This window comes from Palaemon carinicauda, chromosome 13 (assembly GCF_036898095.1).
Source record: "Palaemon carinicauda isolate YSFRI2023 chromosome 13, ASM3689809v2, whole genome shotgun sequence".
Lineage (NCBI taxonomy): Eukaryota > Metazoa > Arthropoda > Malacostraca > Decapoda > Palaemonidae > Palaemon > Palaemon carinicauda.
In genome coordinates, this window is record NC_090737.1 from 137,304,288 (window position 1) to 137,315,136 (window position 10,849).

The 10,849-nt window shown below is 36.9% G+C and overlaps 1 protein-coding gene across 1 annotated transcript in view; it reads right to left on the reverse strand.

Moving 5' to 3' along the window:
• Nucleotides 1–5,756, reverse strand: part of LOC137652497 (condensin-2 complex subunit H2-like) — a 42,833-nt gene extending 37,077 nt beyond the window's left edge. Inside the window, exon 1 of the mRNA XM_068385942.1 lies at nt 5,625–5,756. The gene's annotated coding sequence lies outside the window, so the exon portion shown is untranslated. The remainder of the gene's footprint in view (nt 1–5,624) is intronic.
• Between the last annotated feature and the right edge of the window lie 5,093 nt (nt 5,757–10,849).

The window sequence follows — 10,849 nt, forward strand, 5'->3', positions numbered from 1 at the left end:
GCTCGGTGCAGCAGCTGAGGAGACTGACTCACAGGTGGAAGAGGTTGTACTTCCACCGAGAGTTGCACCACCGGTGGAGCAGCCAGGGGAGGAGGAGGAAGAGTGGAGTAATCCTCCTGATCCCAAACCGAAGGTTGCCTTAAAGAAGGCTGAGGCTGAACAACACTGGGAACAGCGAACACAGAAAGAGGTTCAACATCGTACGCCTGGCAGAAGGTGCTGCGACTGGGTGCAGCGAGTGCAGGCGGGTTGAGCACAGGCTGAACGGGTGCAGGTGGAGGTGCAACACTCTCAGCCCGACATTCACGCAACAGGTCCGAAAGCTGTGCTTGCATGGACTGTAGTAGAGTCCACAACATCGTACGCCTGGCAGATGGTGCTGCGACTGGGTGCAGCGAGTGCAGGCGGGTTGAGCACAGGCTGAAAGGGTGCAGGTGGAGGTGCAACACTCTCAGCCCGATACTCACGCAACAGGTCCGAAAGCTGTGCTTGCATGGACTGTAGTAGAGTCCACAACATCGTACGCCTGGCAGATGGTGCTGCGACTGGGTGCAGCGAGTGCAGGCGGGTGCAGCACAGGCTGAACGGGTGCAGCCGGTTGGTGCACCACCGGTGCAGGCGGGTGCAGCACAGGCTGAACGGGTGCAGGCGGTTGGTGCACCACCGGTGCAGGAGGAGGAGGAGGTGCAACACTCTCAGCACGACACTCACGCATCAGGTCCGAAAGCTGTGCTGCATGGACTGTAGTAGAGTCCACAACATCGTACGCCTGGCAGGTGGTACTGCGATCAGGCGGAGCGAGCATAGGCGGGGGGGAGTGTAGGCGCACTCTCAGCCCGACAAAATGATGACTGAGGAGAGTCAGAGCTAACCCAATGACTGCATCCGGGTTGTTGAACTTTACTTCGTACGTCTGGCATAGGTCTGGACTTTACGTTTAAGAGGTCTAGAGACCTGAGACCAGCGTTACTCTGCCTTATTTTCTCCTCTAAATCTCTTCTGCAGACGAGCAAAATAAGGGCTCAATCGTCTGCGGGTGGGAGTGACGGTCTCGGTAAGACACGCCCACAACCACCGAGGATACTTCTGTGGGCCGATCAAGGCCTGCCGAACCCTTTTGCCCTTCGACATTGCTTCTCCCCTGGGCTTGGGAGCTTGCAAGAGGTCCCGGACTGGGAGGACGACTGGCGCGCACAAAAGTACCCTCACGCATAACACTGACATCAATCACTTATCACTTTGATTTCTGTTTGCACTTATTTCACTGAACTCGAAACTTTAAGTGGTTTGTACCTGAAACACGCAATTCTATCCTTCTCAAAAGTTAGTAATTGCGAAAACAGAATTACAATGTAACAGAAAAATCTAATGAAAGAAAATTCAGTGGCTGGAAAGAGACTAAACACTAGATCACTCTAGAAACGTTTAGTTTCTTCCCCTAAAGAGACTAGGGATAAGAGCAAAACGATAACGACGTTACTCGTACGCCTGGCAGGCTTGAGGGAAACGTTTATCCTCTTTCTCCCTCCGTCTCTATCTCTCTCTCTCTCTCTCTTGACTTAGAACCTGAGAGAAGAGCCCAATCATATATATCGTTAAAACATATTATTGTTAAAGGAAAAAACTGAAATATTTCCCAAAAGTTCCTTATTAGGATCAAAACCATTAAGTTAAGAAAGAATGAACAAAACGCTAGACACGGTTACTCTTACTGCAATGTGAAACCGTGAACATTCTTTCTCTATCGTAACGATAGAGTGCAAGTTGAAACGTTCTGAACGTCAACAACTGCCGAGACAAACAAAACGTTAGTTCAACTTTGAAAAAGTACGAGACTATCAAAGAAATTCTTTCAAAGACCTTAAAATAGCATAATATGTTAACAGGTAAAACCGAAATGACGGACTCACGATAATTAACTTCGGTACCAAGAAAAGACCGCCTACTATTAGGAAGGTCGAATATAAACAAATATAAAAATTAATTTTAATAAGTTTATAATAAAAGGAAGTTAATCGAAGAGGCCTATAAGAGGCGGAGAGATATAAAATAAATCTATAACTTTTGTTAAGCAAAATTAAGAAAGAGAGTCTATACTCTCTTAGACACCAACACTTCCGTCTAAGGGAAGGGTCGGCCATTGAAAGGTGAACGAGAGTTCATACTCTCTTCGTCACCAAAATTAATCAAATTAATTCCAAAAGCTAACTAAGCTAAAATAGAAGTTTCCAGTAAAGCGACAGCCGAAATCAAAGAGAAATACTTCACCAAAGTCGTGAAAATACTCCAAGAACATAAGCGTATCCCAGAACGTCTTGTCAGAAGCACGACAGAGGAATAATTGAGGAGGTGTCAACAAGAAGTACTTGAGTACCTGGCCACAGGTGGCGCTGGTAAGTACACCCCCTTCTAGTATTGTGATAGCTGGCGTATCCCTCCATAGAATTCTGTCGGGCAACGGAGTTGACAGCTACATGATTATCGGGTAAGTTTAATATTGAAAAATATATATATATATATATATATATATATATATATATATATATATATATATACAGTGAACCCTCGTTTATCGCGGTAGATAGGTTCTAAGGGAAAAGTATGGGAAATATGTCTGGGTAATAAGCAAAGCTCTACCTCCAGTTTGTTTCTACATTATGATCAGAGATAAATGTAAACAAAACATTGGTTGCCATTTTTTATCGTGCTTTTTAGCATGTTTAGGAAACGCATGATATAAAATCACCTTTAATATTTGTGCCTGTTTTAGTTTAGGGTACTGTAGTACATGCATTAAGTGTTCTGTACATTAAAGGGTAGTTTGTTAACAGTACTACGTACAAGGGAAGGTTTTAAAAGTCTGAATATACATGTTGAATAAATAGGTAAATATGGTGTCACTACTTCGCGGATTTTCACCTATCGCGGCCGCGACTGGAACCTATCTACCGCGATAAACGAGGGTTCACTGTATCGTAAATATCAAACAAAAGTGTCTACATCAAGACTATCTCAATATGAATTTACCAAGGAGGTGACAATAATCTATCATAATGTGAACACTCCCGTGCACTGCTACCATCCACACCAAATCATTCATAAACAAATACAGTACTGATAGAGATGAGAAGATCTCAGCCCTCCAGTAGCCATTAAAGGAAGACCGAAGTTCAATCTGACACCAGTGACGAAAGGAAATAAATAAATACATAAATAATTTATGCACCAGTTCTCGGATGGGTGCTGTTTTGGTGTGCGATCTCATTTATGGCGTAATCTCAGAAATTATTCTTATATAATACTTAAATTTCTAGCCAAATACATGAATCATATATTTTTCCTACTCGTTATCTTATGTTCTATGCATTTCTGACCTTGATTATAAGGGCAAACCACCCGTTCACGAGTTTTTGGACCCCCTTATATAATTAAAATTATGGGGGACACCAGTGGGAAACCGGGGTTTTTTGGCTGGGGAAATGTCATAAACGAGTGATTTACAGCAATAATAATGGTCAGAAATGCAAAATAAGCACGATAACCAGTTGGGAAAATATATGGTTCATGTAAGTGGCTGAAAATAGGCCAAACATGATTATTTAACACTTGATATTTTTAAAAGGGTACAGAACCTAACCTAACATAGTAGTTCCCACGTCACAACCCCTAGCCGGGGGCCGAGCCCACCGGACCCCCTTTCTAGGTCACAACAGCTAGCCGGAACCCCTTCCCTGGTTACAAACTAAAATTAAATTACAAATAAACCCTTACATTATAAGAAGGTATATCACAAATAATTCTTTACCTTATGATTCACACCGTCTCTCTTTTTTTTTTTGCCAATCTTTGCAGAAGCTTTGCAATAGAAATGTGCTGGTCTTCCCCAGAAATTAAGTCAGAATCGGACATTTGATGCCATATTTTGCAGTTATTTTTCAATTTGACATAAGCAACAATAGCTTTACAATGAACGGAGTGCATTTCCATCATAATCAATTGCCGACACAGATGAAATTACACTATATTTCAAAATAGATTGATATACTTCACACAAATTCCCTCTTGGAGACGTCTTTAAGTGATGGCGCCTTAACTCAAATTGAAGGGAAGGGTGGGAAAAAAATGGCTGTTGTAAAATTACATCTGGGAACTTCGGCATAAATATTTGGACGCTCCTAATTGGTATAAAAAAGTCAGGTAATGATTACTCCTTACAAAAAATCAGAAATGCTAGCCAAAGCAAATGCAAGCAACGCTTGCGCAGTAACTCGACATAAGTCTCCCAGATGTGAACAATGGACTTAAGAGTGAGAGATAGACATCACATTCTAATAGACCGATACAAAAGTTATTATGGCCCAGCCCCTATTAAACATATAGAGAAAAATACAAAACTTCCTGTCCATTTCTCATGGCAAATTTCAGTTTCGCTAGTACTTAAACTATCATATATTTACCAAAATGTCAAACTAGCTAGCACTCGTCCATTCCTTATAGCAAATTCGGGGTGTATGTATGATAGCGGCCACCTGCATGTATGATTACGGTTAACTTAGAATACGGCAGTGTAAGGGGGATCGCAGGGGGGCGTTAGACCCCACCCGGTTAGGTAAGTAGGTAAGGACACGGCTTGTAGGTTAGGTTAGGGGGAAAAGTTTAGGTTAGTTAATGTTCATTTTTCATCCAAGCGGTAGGAACTGGCCGGTGATATACAAAGGCTCCCCAAATTCTTGCGGTTTCATTGTAATGTATTACATGGTAATGTAACCTAGGATACCAACTACTTTTTCTTATAGGAAAAATTACACTCCCTTCGAAAATGACACTCGTAGTTTCAGAAATATATATACATCTATATCCTCCGATAATGGGGGACCCCCAGTGGGAACTCGGGATTTTGGGTAGGGTAAACGAAATGAAAATCATAAACATGCAAATTGTCTCTTGCATTAAAAGGCCTTAAAAATACCGTAAGCCTAATACAGTTCACAATGACTCTAAGCTTCCTGATTTTATTCTTTTTCCAGTCAGGACAAAATTTTCCCACAAAAACAAATCTACTTTTTATTATGGGAAAACTTATTTTCTTCAAAAATTATATTTATTTTCATGGATAATCATAAATGTTTCACTGAGCGGAATTATAATTTTACAGCTTTCCTTAGGCCTATAACGCAACTTTCCTGTCAGGGAAACATTTCCTAAAAAACATTCTATTTTTCCATTAGGAAAACTTCAGTTTTCTTCGAAAAAAACATTAATTATTGTGGCTAATAATGGAAAATGTTTCCCTTCACGGAACTACAATTTTAAAGCCTTCCTTAGGCCTATAACGTAACTTCATACGAGAAAGGCCAGACGTGTAGGCCTCACAGGTCACTGGCAACAACTACACACACAAACAACATCCTCACAACATCCAGAACTATCGCACAACAACATCGCCGACGATTAAAACATTTCCTTTTCCACCATAGGCCTAAAAAAACACCAAATCTGGATTTTAACACGACGATGCAACCGATGTTTACCCGCCAAAGAATTGTAAACACTTGAATTTGCCTTATTTTTACACCACATAGGCCTTCGCGTCTGCAACAGCGGCTTTCGAAATATGAACTCACCGATAAAAATCCCGACACGGCTTTTAAAATGTCACTCAGGCTTTAAATCGCGATTTATTCCGACATTTAAAGGAAATCGGTATAACAACACAGCGCCATGTTGATCGTCACAGTTTGAAGCAGGGTTGCCAGATTATTTCGACTGAATTATCGTACATGAGCCTTAAAATTATCGTTTTTTTTTTTAACCAAAATTATCGTTCACACTTTCTACATAATTATTAAGGAGTAACATAAATTATTTCAAGGTATTTTAGTATAATTGTTTAATTAAACACACACACCACACATATGTATATACCTAAGGTATGTATCGTACATCGTACCGGACCCAAAATAATCGTACACGTACGATAATTATCGTACGCATGGCAACCCTGGTTTGAAGTTGCGTGAATGAAGGAAAGCGGATGGAAACATTCGTTTATTTTAATTAATATCGGTGTTTTTGGGGCTAATAATTAGTACAAAATCGCATTACTATTTTTTTCGTTTCGTATTATATATTTTTTAGGTCACAAGAATTTAAATTTCATTTAATCTTACTATTTTTCAAAACTTATCCGTTATTATTTTCAAGTGTGTATCCGAACGCACTACAATGGCTTCATGTTTAAGCTATCATATTACTTGTGGAATTCTATTTTTCTACATTAAGTCTTCTTTATTATATTTATTTTCTTTATTTATTCATTATAATTAAAACAAAATTATTATCACTAACTGTTAATAAAGTCTGAATTATTTTAAATTTGAAATAGCGAGCGTTCGAACAAAATGCGAGTAATGTGTGTAGTAAACAATGTTTATATTTACCATAAGCTCATGTTTCTGTTTATTAATTAATATCATTTTGCTTTACTTGAGATCCCTTTATTCTAAAAAAAGTATATTATATTATATAAAGAAGGAAAAAAACTTATTTATGACGCCATTGCACGAAAAACCGTAAACTCATTGTACCCAATAACTCTTTCTCTGTCTTCATCCGGTAGAATGTGCTTAATGACGTCACGTTGCATAGAAATGTAGTAACTTCAAAAATTATATATCTATAAAATGGAAATTAACAATAAATCACTGTTTAACCATGGGGGATAAGATACTTTATTTTATTAAACAAATAACCTCCCAGCCATTCATAAATTGACAAGTGTCAATCGATTGACGTGCGTTTTATGTTGCCTTGGTTATACAAAGAAAGGGGATTAAAAATTAAACAAGTGGTTCTTTGGGCCAAAATATTTTGATTCTTATATTTCTCATTTGTTGATTAAAGAAATGATGCATTGCACGAACAGAAGCGAGTCAAAATTATATTTCTTGGTAACCATTAACGATGTTGTAGCAATTTCTTTTGGATATTCGTTAGGCCTAATGTTGTTTTACCATCTGGGCCTTTAAAAAAAGAAAGATACTCTTTTTACACTTCGATAATTTTATTAACGTGTTTTTTCCCAATTGTATGCAGATTTTACATTAAATTCTAACTCCCTGTAATATCCATTTTTGTCTGGTTATTACAACCCTTATACTAAGTGCAGGAAAATTTAAAACTAAAAATCAAAGGCATTAATGTACTAGATGATATATCTGAGGCCTTTGTCCTGCAGTGGACTGGAAACGGTTGCATTTGTTCTTTTATATAATATATATATATATATATATATATATATATATATATATATATATATATATATATATATATATATATATATATATATATATACATATATATATATATATATATATATACATATATATATATATATATATATATATATACATATATATATATATATATATATATATATATATATATATATATATATATTATATATATATATATATATATATATATATATATATATATATATATATGTGTGTGTGTGTGTGTGTGTGCATGCGTGCATATGTATGTATGGATGTACATACACACAACAACAAAAACAATTAAAACCCTTATACTAAATGGAGGAAAATTGAAAACTAAAAATCAAAGGCATTAATGTACTAGATGATATATCTGAGGCCTTTGTCCTGCAGTGAACTGGAAACGGTTGCATTTGTTCTTTTATATATATATATATATATATATATATATATATATATATATATATATATATATATATATATATATATATATATATATATATACATATATATATATATATACATATATATATATATATATATATACATATATATATATATATATATATATATATATATATATATATATATATTATATATATATATATATATATATATATATATATATATATATATATATATATATATATATATATATATGTGTGTGTGTGTGTGTGTGCATGCGTGCATATGTATGTATGGATGTACATACACACAACAACAAAAAATAAAAGTTTCTAGTCCACTGCAGGACAAAGGCCTCAGACATGTCTAGGGGTTGGCCAGGTTTCATCACACTGACTAGTGCAGATTAGTGATGGTGGGAGATTTTTATTTGATTGCTCACAGCAAACCAACCTAGTATGGATGGCCTTTAAAAATATTCTAGTTATTGCACTGGATATGGAAAACTTCTAAATACATAAGAAAAAAAATAGTGTAAGCATCAAACCTATTTCATCTTATACGTGCCATCACAACACACAACCATAGTCAAACCATACAGTATTTCTTTTAATTACTAAATAAAACTTCTAAAAGTTGTTTGAGAATATTTTGCAAAACACTGTTGCAGTTCTCGTTTGCAAGGAAAAACATCTTGAATCATCATCTTCCCCATTTTATCCCTACATTCGATCAAAGGTATCATCTTCCACCAAACCTCTTCTCTCCATATCATCCTTCACCTTATCTCGCCATCTATTTCTTCTTCTTCTTCTTCTTCTTGCCCACCATTATCCCTACATTAAGGGGTCGGTTGCCTGATGCGCCCTCTCCAATGGCTTCGATCCAAGGCATTATCTTCCACCAAACCTCTCTCTCCATATCATCCTTCACCTTATCTCGCCATCTATTTCTTCTTCTTCTTGCCCACCGTTATCCTTACATTAAGGGGTCGGTTGCCTGATGCGCCCTCTCCGATGCCTTCCATCAAAGGCATTATCTTCCACCAAACCTCTTCTCTTCATATCATCCTTCACCTTATCTCCCCATCTAATTTTTCTGTTTATTCTTCTTGCCCACCGTTATCCTTACATTAAGGGGTCGCTTGCCTGATGCGCCCTTTCCGATGCCTTCCATCAAAGGCATTATCTTCCACCAAACCTCTTCTCTCCATATCATCCTTCACCTTATCTCGCCATCTCATTCTCTGCATCCCTCTAGATCTTCTCCCCCTTACATGAATTAATCCCGTCTAAATGAAAATCAAAATCACATAACTTACAGTAACAAGAAAGGCTCAAAGTCATTAACTTTATGAAGTCAGTGGCCTTAGTGAAAAAAATGTTAGCTAACCACATATAATGTGGGAAGCAAGCAAGGTTATCAATACAGTGGACAACACCACACAGAATGAGAGATAGGATAGGGAGCTCATTTGAAGATTTAGTACTCTTTCTTAAAATTTCAAGCAAGTTGATGAAGACCTGTTTAAAAAAAAAAAAAATATTAAGCATGGTAAATTTAAGGTAAGAATTGCTGAAATAAATAAGAACACCATAAATGAATTTTAAACATGAGTAGCCTTTCATGTTTCATGCAATTCAAAATAAATTGCACTACACAAAGACATTACATCTTTATATATTGAATCATTCTTCAAAAAATTTAGAGATGCTCACTTTGACACTTCATCAGTTACCTTAACATTACAAATAAAGTAACACATTTAGACATTATTCATTTCTTCCATTAATGCTTTACAAATGCAGTTACAAGGGCATAATCCACAGCTCTTGCAATGTTCTCATAACTACCTCAAGGAGAATTCCTTATGTAAACTGGTAAAATCTTCAATTTCTAATTCCCCAACATGATTACTGAAAGTACGTAAAAGGCAATAGGCAAATTTCATTTCAGTTTCCACAACATGATCAGACTTCTTTCAAACCAAGAAGTGGTGCAAGTGAAAATTGAGTTCTAATGGTGCTTTCTATGGCCTTACAAAGGAGGTTGACCAGGAAGGATATACAGCATCTTTAACATCAGATACTGTAGTTCTTTATCTATGCAGATATTTGTGTGTGAGGTCAAAAAGGAGCAAATAGTTTACTGCAGAGGAGCATATCCGAAAAATTGACCGCCATCACTATCCTATCAAATTCCTGCACTGAATACGAGATAGTGCTAAAGCGATGTGAAATTTTGTTTGAATCTCCATGCGTTTACAATTACCTGAAAGACAGTAGGGCCCCCACTTAATATCTCAGATGTCTAAAGAAACATTGGTTTTTCTTTTGCCATCTTGGTGTCCATATGACGTGTTAATCCAACAAGTGGATATTATAAATTATATTTCTAAATATATCAGGGGATATGTATAAATACTTCAGTGAATCATAATTCTAATTATTACATTAATAGGAATATATATATTAACCTTTGATTATCCCTACTGTACAAGAAATTTCTTTCAGCATACAGTACAAAATGCTGGGTTCAATTTTCGGAGAAAAGAATCCAGGAAAGAATAAATGAAACATGGCTTTTCTTCCTTTACACCTCTACAAGCTTCCATTTACATAAATTGTACTGAAAATTACACAAAGACCTCTCAAGGGTATATCAAAATTCACTGCTGTAACATAAAGGTCGCTCATAAATGGCATGGGACTGTGACAATGCCCTAGAGACTGACCATATATACTGTACATATGATCAGCAGCCAAGCCCTCTCTCCACTCAAGCTTGGACAAGGGAGAGCCAGGCAGTGGCTGCTGATGACTCAGCGGGTAGAGCTATAAGCTCCCCGGAGTCCCACCCCCCATCCTTAGCTCAAAAGGATGGTGAGGTTGCAGATACTACAAGAAACTATAGAGCTTAAGTGGGTATTGAACCCCCATCAAGCATATCACTGGGCAGGAATCAAATTTCATTTCTTATCAAATATGCTCTTGATTTTCACTATCATTATCAACTGCTTCACTGTACCAACTATTTTACCAAAACAAATGGGACATTCTCGACTCATGAAGTAGCACGAAAAACTCGTTTTCATGCAATAAGAAAGTTTCACCAAGAACACTAAAATCAGGTTACATAAAAATTTGATGTAATGAAAATGTTTCAGA